We start from the raw sequence: 9,719 nt of genomic DNA, 5'->3' as shown, positions 1-9,719 counted from the left end.
ATGGATGGATGGATGGATGGAAGTGATCGGGGTGCAGTGGCATGAGCCCTCACCCTACAGAAATATGCCAGCTGAGTCTCTCCTGTGTGAAGCTTGCATGCTCTCCTCATTAAATTCAGTTCAATTTTATGTGTACAGCCCAAATTCAAAACAACAGTCGTCTCAATGGGCTTTGTATCGGTAATTGAAAAAGTAAAACATAAAATCAAAAGGATCATAAATACATAGAATTCAATAGGAAAATACTAACTTGAACTAACTAAACAGACTAAACAAAACTGGCATCCCTGCCCTTAGACCCTCATTCGCAATAAGGAAAAACTCCTAAAAAATAACGGATTCTGGAAAAAACGAAAGAACCTCAGGGGTGCCCACATGAAGAAGGGATCCTCCCCCAGGACGGACAGGCGATTACCAGAACTCATTGAGAAAAATTAACTTATCTAACTCTACAACTACATATTTAAAGTCCAGCAGACAAGCTTCATCCAGACGGAGTTGGGGGGACAGTCAGGGGCGCGAGATAAGCCAGGGGCAGGATCCACAGCCAGGTGTAGAAGCAGTAGTAGAGGCAAGCCAGAGACGAGGTACACGGTCAGGTACAGGAGCACGGATGAGCCAACTGGAATCTGGAAGCACTCCCACTCCCCAGGAGGGGAAAGAGGGACAGTACATGAATCACACTGCACCAAACAGAGGCATGGAGAACTAAATGATAAATAATGATTAAGAATAGAGAAGAGAAGGAGGGGAGAAGTAGATGAGAAAAGAGGACAGAAATGCATGTGTGTGTTTTCTTCAGCTTCCTCCCAGTCTAATCGCATGTTTCATTGGTTAATTGGTGGCCCCTACGTGTGATGGTAACCTGCTTTAGGTGAACCTCAGCCAACAGTAGCTGGGTTGGCTCTAAGAGCTCCATGACCCTGAAAGGGATTCAGCTTGTAAATGGATGGATTTTGAAAGGGTTAAATAATATTATCTTTTCATATTTCATCTATTAAAATATACATGCACATGAGTTTTTTAAACCTACAATTTCCAGCTTGAGGATTTGTCTGGTCAAACAGGATAACTTGTCTCTGTCCTCCAAATTCCACTTTTTGTCTGAATACACTTTTTTTGTGTGTTAAAGTCCAACTCCAATCATCTTTTGATCTATGGTCAGAGTTCCCAGTGGTAATACCGTAATCCTTACCGGTAATTGTATAATAAACATGAAATCAGTCATACAATTCAATAGGTAATTGCCAAACTAAACTGAACAGACTAAGCCAAAATGGACATCCCTGGGTTTAGACCCTCCTTCTTGGTAAGGAAAACCTCCTAATAAGAAGAAAAAAAAACAGATTCCTGAAATAAGTAAGAATCACATGAAGGAGGAATCATCTCCCAGGATGGATAAGTGATGTACCAGAAGAATTAACTTATGTAACTCTACAACTACATGTTTGAATAGTGTCTCAAATGGGCTTCATCCAGATGGAGTTGGGGGACGGCTGGGGGGGCGAGACGGGCCAGAGGAGAGGTCCACGGCCAAGTGTAGGAGAATTGGATGAGACGAGCAAACTGGAATCTGGAATCACTCCCGCTCCCCCGGAGCGTAGTGGGACTGAGGGAAAACACATGAATCGCACTGAACCAAACAGAGGCATGGAGAACTGAATGATAATTAAATGATCAAAAACAGAGGAGAGGAGAAGTAGATGACAGTAGAGGACAGAACCCCAGTGTACCATACTTTCCCAAGCTTCTAACTTCTAGCAGCCTACTAGCAACTAATTCTTATTGTAAATACATTTAATTCAAACATGTTAATAGTAAGTTGCAAGCACTATGGTACATACAATGTATGGTGGTAAAAATGACTACAGAAAATCTGCATTTTTAGCAAACTAGTCTTAATACAATATAGTATTCATCTGAGCAGGGGGCCCTGGCCCTGTTTATGAAACTATGTTATCTCTGCAAAGAATAGATATATGTATAATGGATGTGATGATAATTGTAATTATTCCCCCAAACTTCATTACAACAGTGGGGAGCAATAAGTTCAATTTTACCGATTACTAGCTAGTCTGGCAATGAGCCTGTCAAAAGAGTAATGTTTAAGAATGTAGAAACTGAATTTTTACGTCTGCTCCTGATTCAAAATGATTTGAATGAAGAAATAATCAGAAATGCAAATTTAAGATTAATTTTCTTTATACATGTCCTTCATGGTCCAAAAAAACACCACAAATACATTTTTCATCTGAGTGGGTCTTTAAAGTCATGTTTAGGGTGAAGGGTTTCTTCAAGAAAAGGTTTTCCAGTTCTAGACTTACTGAGACTGCGAAACTCTGGTTGGGCCAGGTTTCAACCTCCACCATCTCAGCTTCTGAAACCACGACTTCTGTTGCCACGGTGATCCTACAGTTCATGTCATTGCTCTGTATGAGGAGAATGACATCTGAGCTATTACAAATAGGGCTAGTAAAAGAGTGGGCATGAAGCTGCGTGAGACCCGGGTGGTTTTCATTTGCATTTGCAAGGTTCCCCAGAATGCAACATTTGCATTTCTTGGAAATTTCATCTCACGCTTTTTGTGCCATTATAAATAACCTGTTCGATGTGCAGCAACTTTCATGAAGTGATTGATTAATGTAGCTCACTAAAAGCCTCATTATGATAAAAAAAAAGCTGGTTAAGCCACTGCAAAAATGTCCTATTCTGCTTGAAAGAACATAGTGGTTAATGCAGTATGGACCGTCGGTCATGAATAATTCTTATTATCAAAGGATCCCAAATGTCCTAAAATAGGTGCTTTCAGCACCAACAAAAATTGGTCAAAGGTTTCTCACTGACCATAAACTATAGTTTTTTTTAACATTAGCTTGCATAAATTGTTTTTCTGGAGCCTCAAATGAACATTTTCTTCTAAAATTGTGTGTCGCAGTAGAAGGAAAATGTTATTTTCTGATGCATCATGAACATCTATCAACATTTCGAAAAGGAAACCTCAGAAGAAAAAGAAACGAGGCATTTGGGTGGGAAGATTTCATGGAAAGCTTTTACTTACTGCTGATAAAGATGCATACAAATTTATTGTGGTGTTTAGATGACACAAAATGTGCACAGTTTGGTGTTTCGCTGCAATAGCTGGAAAACAGTGGGACATGTGTGAGGTCTTTTTTGTGCATTTTTCCAGCATCATTGTGTGTTTGCACCTGTACTCAGGCATGCACACACCTGTTTGTGTGTGTGTGAGTGTGAGGGAGCGTGTATCAGGTGATGCCTTGCGACAAAAATAGCACAGTCTTGCTCGGCCGGCAGCACCAATCACCGCCACCACAAATACAATGGTTTCCATGGGAACCTTGAAAATAGACTCCACATTTGCACTCAGAAATAGCAAAGGACGCTGCAATAACCCCAGAGAGCCTATACTGCCAATAATAACTACCCACCGATATGGATACACAAACAACAGTACACTCAAAAATCAAGTCATGCTGGTACATTTACCAAAACATAATTACTGCTGCCTACACAAGCAATCAGCTCCAGTTCAAATGCACTTACAGTATGTGTGTTCCAAAGCAAGGGCAAGCATTAACCAGCTTTGTGTTTAATAACACAAAAACAGAAGCACAAAGGAATTGTCATATGAAGCTGCACAACAACTGATTGACTATACAAATGCTGGACAATGCATCTCACGCGTCATCTGATCAGACAGCTTTTAAAAGTGAAAATGCACTAGATGGATGTAAAAGCAGAGAAAGAGGTGAATGTTGCCTTGGAGACTCTTCAGAGAGGAAGGTTTTTTATCACAGCAGACAGTCAATATGTCAGGATTCATTGCTTTTCTAAATCTTGGTACCCTTGGAAACTGAACGGTAAAAGTTTTTATTAGAGAAAAAAAGCAATTCCAATAGGAACTCACAAAGATCACCTCATGCTTTTTTGGACATCAGAGCTGTCAAAACCTAAACCTTCTGCAGCAGCAGAGAGTTTTCAAATTTCCATTGAGCTGCACACTTTAAAATGTGGTCTTGAGGGCCATGTTTGCATACATTTGGGTTGTTTTTCCTGATCTATTGGGCTATTAAATTAACATTCTTGGTTGCAGTGTTATAATGTAGTTATGTATGAAAATGGAAACTATAGAATCCATTTTAAAAGGCTGAGAATAATGTAGCAGTGAATGTAATGAAAGTGATGCAAAAACCACACAAAAAAAAGCACCAACAGGGTCAGAGGTCAGAGCTCTGTCTTCCCCTCTGGTCACCAGCGTGACCCATCTCCAGAGTACTGAATGCACTTCATCTCCCAGCAACCCCAGCGTGCACTTCCTGGATGCCACACAATTGACTCATCTACACAATCAACCACAGTCTACTTAAATACTTTGCATTGAGCTCAGCTCAGTGCAAAGTATATTCTTTCTGTCTCCTAACTCTGCCTTCCGCCTGCCCCGACTCTCGTCTGGATCCTGACTACTGTTTCTCCTCTGGTGATCTTATGCCTGTTATCGACTCCTGCCTGCCTGACCCTGAGTTAGCTGTGTGGACTTTTAGCTAAGCTAATAAACCTGCTGCATTTGGATCCTGCCTTTTGTCTGTTCTTTTGGCAGAATACATCGCCAAACATGGATCCAGCGGCAGGAGTTCCTAGCCCGACAAACCCAGCGGGGTTTGCTTCTTTGTTGCTGGAGCCCAGTCGCCAGCTCCAACATCTGAACTCTGCGACCGAAGCCATCATGATGCGGCTGCAAAGCAACCCGCATGTCACCAACACATCCACTGCCACTTCCTCAGTCGTTCATTCATCGTTAACAACTGCTGAAGGCGGCGCGCCCGGCGCAACTCCCGCACAGGAGGACAGAGAAAATTCAGCTGGAAACCAAAGCATTGAATCTGGATCTGATATTCTGTCTCCTAACTCTGCCTACCGCCTGCCCCGACTCTCACCTGGATCCTTACTATCCCTGTCTCTTTTCTGGTGATCTCATGCTCGTCATCAACCCCTGACTGCCTGACCCTGATTTAGCTTTGTGGACTTTTAGCTGAGCTAATAAACCTGCTGCAATTGGATCCAGCCATCTGCCAGTTGTGACAAACAGCCACTCTAGCTTTATTGATAAATTCTTTCATCTTAAATAAAGATAAGATAAAGATACTTTATTGATCCCAGCTTGGGAAATTGGGTTGTTGCAGCGTCCGCATTAGGCTCAAAGATACAAACACACAAACAATGGATGCGAAAAGAAAAACAGAACCTAATCAATCAGAACAAAGAAACATCAGAAAAAAACAATTGGTTTGTACAACAGTTCTGGAGAAAAACAGACCTCAAATGAGTTTATCTATTTCAAATAGGTGACGAGTTATAGAGTCCAATGGAGTGAGGTAGGAATGATCTCCCATAGCAGTTGGTCTGACAGTGAAGCTGCCTTAGCCTATTGGAGAAGGTGCTCCGCTGATCATCAAGAACAGGAAGGAGAGGATGCTCCGGATTATCCATGATGGATATGAGCTTATCTAAAGTCCTCCTCTCCATCACAGCTTCAAACATGTCCATTTTACACCCGATTACAGAGCCAGCTCTTCTAATCAGTTTGTTCACTCTGTTGGCATCTCTGGCAGCTATTCTGCCCCACCAGCAGACCCCCGAGAAGAACAGAGTGATGGCCACAACAGACTGGTAGAACGTCTCAAGCATTCTGCTGCACACATCAAAGGACCAGGACCAAACTCTGGGAGTAGAGTCCTTCTCTGGCCTTCTCATACACAGCAGTGCTCCTCTACCTCTGCCACATCCCTGCCGAAGATGCTGAGAGGCTGGGAAGCTGGTGGTTTCTTTCTGAAGTCCATCACCATCTCTCTGGTCTCTTCCACATTGAGCAGCAGGTGGTTTACTCCAGCCCACTTCATGAATTTATCCACAAGTTCCCTGTACTCCTCCTCCCGCCCACCATTGATGCAGCCAACAACAGCAGAGTCATCAGAGAACTTCTGAAGATGGCATGACTCTGAGTTGTACTGGAAGTCACTGGTGTACAAAGTAAACAGGAAGGGAGAGAGCACAGTGCCCTGTGGGGCCCCCACACTGCTCCTTACCACGTCAGACAGGACACTGGCCAACCGGACAAACTGCAGCCTGTCCGACAAGTAGTCGATGATCCAGGAGACCAGGGCCCCTTCCACACCCATCAGCTGCAGCCTCTCACCCAGTAAGCAGGGCTGGATGGTGTTGAACGCACTGGAGAAATCAAAGAATGTGACCCTGCCTACACCAATCATTTATATCCACAAATTGGACTTTTGACTGCAGCTGTAAATATGTTCAGTCAACTTTTTATTGATTATAAAAGAAGGTAATGTTTATAGAAAAGCCATAAATTATAGGTTTAGGTTTGTTTGTTTAGTCATTTTTAAAATTGACGACACATTTTCTTGTGCTTGATTCCTTCATGTTTCAGAAAAGTTTATTTTACTAAGACAAGTATCTTCTCCTAGTTCAGGGGTCTGGAGCTGAGGCTCTGGAGCCACAAGTGCCTTTTTTCACCCATCTATTGTGGCTCTGTGGCTATATGGCTAAAGAAAAATAAAATAATATTAATATAAAAAGGGTCAGCATTGATTTAATTTAGATTAGAAAAGTTGATCAATTTATGGTTGAGGTGCTCTTAAAAGTAAAATAACTAACTTCAAGATACCAATGAATTAATGATTATGTCGGAGTTAACAGCAGTAGTAAATAGGAAAAAAGATGATGCCTCACCACAGTAGAGCTAAGATATAACAGGAGAAACTGTCATTCTTGTTTTGCATCATTTAAAACCACAGGAGAACTTTAGCTGCCCTGATGATCCTGTTTGCCACAGGAAGTTGTTTATTTTTGAAAGGAAGTCATACGACCTCCTATCAAAAGTAAAAAGAAAAAGAAAAAAACGATTTTTATAATAATTATTCATTATGTAAAAAAATATGCAATCAGTGCAAAGTAGTATCACGTTGTCTTATGGGATAAAATAGGATTTCATGGCTCCTGATCAGAAAGACTCAGGCCTAAAAGGCTCTTTTACTCTTCAAGGTTGCAGAGTGCAACACTTCCTACACCTCTATAGACCATAGAGGTGTGGTGTTTCTATTGTCCCCATTTACCCTGATGTCTTTTTTTGGCGCTTTTTAAACGTACACAAAGAAAAGCAGAGACTGTAGGGCTGCATGTTTGTGTTTGAATACCCACAAGTGAGACCAACAAGGTTAAATTAGCTTCATAGTTGTTTTTAAACGGATTGCATTTAATTTTTCACAATAATCACTTTTTGAACTACTGTCACTTTTTTCCCTATAATTTCATAGTTTTAATAAACTCTTTACATCTTGACAAACATGGAAAGTAAAAATGCAAATCTTTTGCTAAAAAAATTATTTTCTACAGCCCTAAAATTTTGTCATTTTACGTAACACATCACATCTCTCTACATGGAGCTATAAACTTAGTAATGTTCTGAGGTTTTAAAACACGTTTTACAAATATTGTGAAATGTATCACAAAAAACTTTTTAATTGCATCTCTGATTTTATTGGGTTTATGTTACCGAAATTAGAAAACAATTTTTGTATATTTTTATGGCATTTATGATTTAAGGTAAAATCATGCATGGATTCTTTTCTCCATATGTTCAATTGTGTTAAATTCCTTTTAGATTCTTCTCTGCTCTGCAGTAGAACTCGGAGCTGAATTTCCTGCCTACACCAGAAGGTGGCAGTGTAATCCCTGTTTCATAGTTCAGGAGGGACAAAAGGTCAAAGCCAAAAGCAGATTTTCATCTTTATTTAGGAGATGGTCCCGTTGTGTCCATCATGCACAGAGACACACATTTACACGGACAACTTCAGGGTTAATAACAGTAGAAAATTAGAATAACAATCTAAAAGGTGGATAAAGGTGGAAAGAGTTCATGTAATCCATGGACACCAGTGAAGATCACAAATCATTGAAGAAAAAAGGTTCAGCTTTGAGGCACGTTAATGTTGGGAGTGGGGTCATCTGGACCCCACAAGATAGCACAAGGCTTAGTACGTTTATTCATGTCCTCACGTCTAAATAATCTTGGTTATTCTATGGATTGTTGGATTATTTTCTGTGGAAAATCCTTTAACTCTTCTTTCATTAAAAACAAATTCGCTTTTCTGTTTCTAATGTTTTTATTCCAACTTTGCCCTTAAAAAATCTTGACTTCAATGCTGCCATAAAACGCGAAAGCCCAACAAACCAAACAACTCCACTTGAAACGTGATCCAACATGCGATTTCTTTTCTAATGTAGTGTGTGAGCACACTGCCCCAGTGGGTGTCTGTGAGTTCAGACCTCCTGTTGTAACTGGATACGTTATGTAAAAATGTGGGTTCAATGCTGCTTTTGCTGAATCACAGCATCATAGGGCAACGACGTGGAAAAACAGACACAAAGCCGGTAACCACTCGACATTTTCTCTGCAGTGAAAGGTCTGGAGTCAGATGTTTTGGTCTGTTCAGAGGAAAATCAGCCAAAGCAAACATGGTAAATGCAAACATACCATATTTTCTGCACTATAGGGCGCACCAGATCATAAGGCACACCGTCAGTGAATGGGCAACTTTTGAACCTTATGTCATTTATAACATGCACTCAACTATAAAGTGCTTTAAGCCAGACAAAAATAAATCAGAGCTGAGTTTGCCAGAGATTTAAAGTAACTAAGGTCACAGTAACTGTCACTACACATTAGCCGCATTAGAAGGGTTCGGCGCGTTTGCAACTCGTAAAAAGGCAGACTGTTACGGCTAAAACAAACCATGTGACCATGCTGACTCCAACCCCTGTTGGTAACATGAAAAAAAAACACATTCAACACGGCTACATGTTAGCTGCATTAGCCTATTCACCCAAACGGGTTTGCAACTCCTACAAAAAAACGGACATTATGACAGAGCGTTGTCCTCTCAGAATCACTTCAAGGTCAACAAACACAACCAGAAATAATGCATAGTTCAGTTCAAATGTTTGTTTTAATGTGCTGCATTATTAAAAGCATGATAAAAAGACACATTAAATAATCATCATATTGACATTTTCCATGTGGCAGAAATCTAAAATGCTGTGATGAAAACGAGTCAAAGCAACAAATTTAGTTGTTAAATTGTCATGCACAGAGACACACATTTACATGGACAAATTCAGGATTAATAACAGTAGAAAACTAGAATAACAATCTAATTTTAAAAACTATTCGGAATTTTTTAATGGAACTTTAGTTCATAGGAAAGTTGTACATTATCAATAAATGAATAAATAAAGGCAGATGGAATTGAAAAGTGGATTGAGTTTTGCTTTATCTGTTGAGGTACATCACAGAAGACATTACGGAAGGAAAATGAATCATCTTCGGTCCAATCACTGGCTTAAAAACCAATTAGTATAACCCTTGTGCTATCTTTCTTGTACCCTCACATTGAGGTGTTCTCCATACCATGACAAAGGTGGATAAAGGTGGAAAGATTTCATGTAATCCATGGACACCAGTGAAGATCACAAATCATTGAAGAAAAAAGGTTCAGAGCACTGTCTAGTGGGTCTAGATGACCCCACTCTCAATGTTAATATGCCTCCAAGGCATAAGACAGCACAAGGGCTAAAGACAGCAACCAGATTATAATCTCACTCCCAAAACTGTATAATCTATTCTC

Source organism: Oryzias latipes, chromosome 5 (genome assembly GCF_002234675.1).
Source record: "Oryzias latipes chromosome 5, ASM223467v1".
Lineage (NCBI taxonomy): Eukaryota > Metazoa > Chordata > Actinopteri > Beloniformes > Adrianichthyidae > Oryzias > Oryzias latipes.
This window is presented reverse-complemented; position numbering follows the sequence as displayed.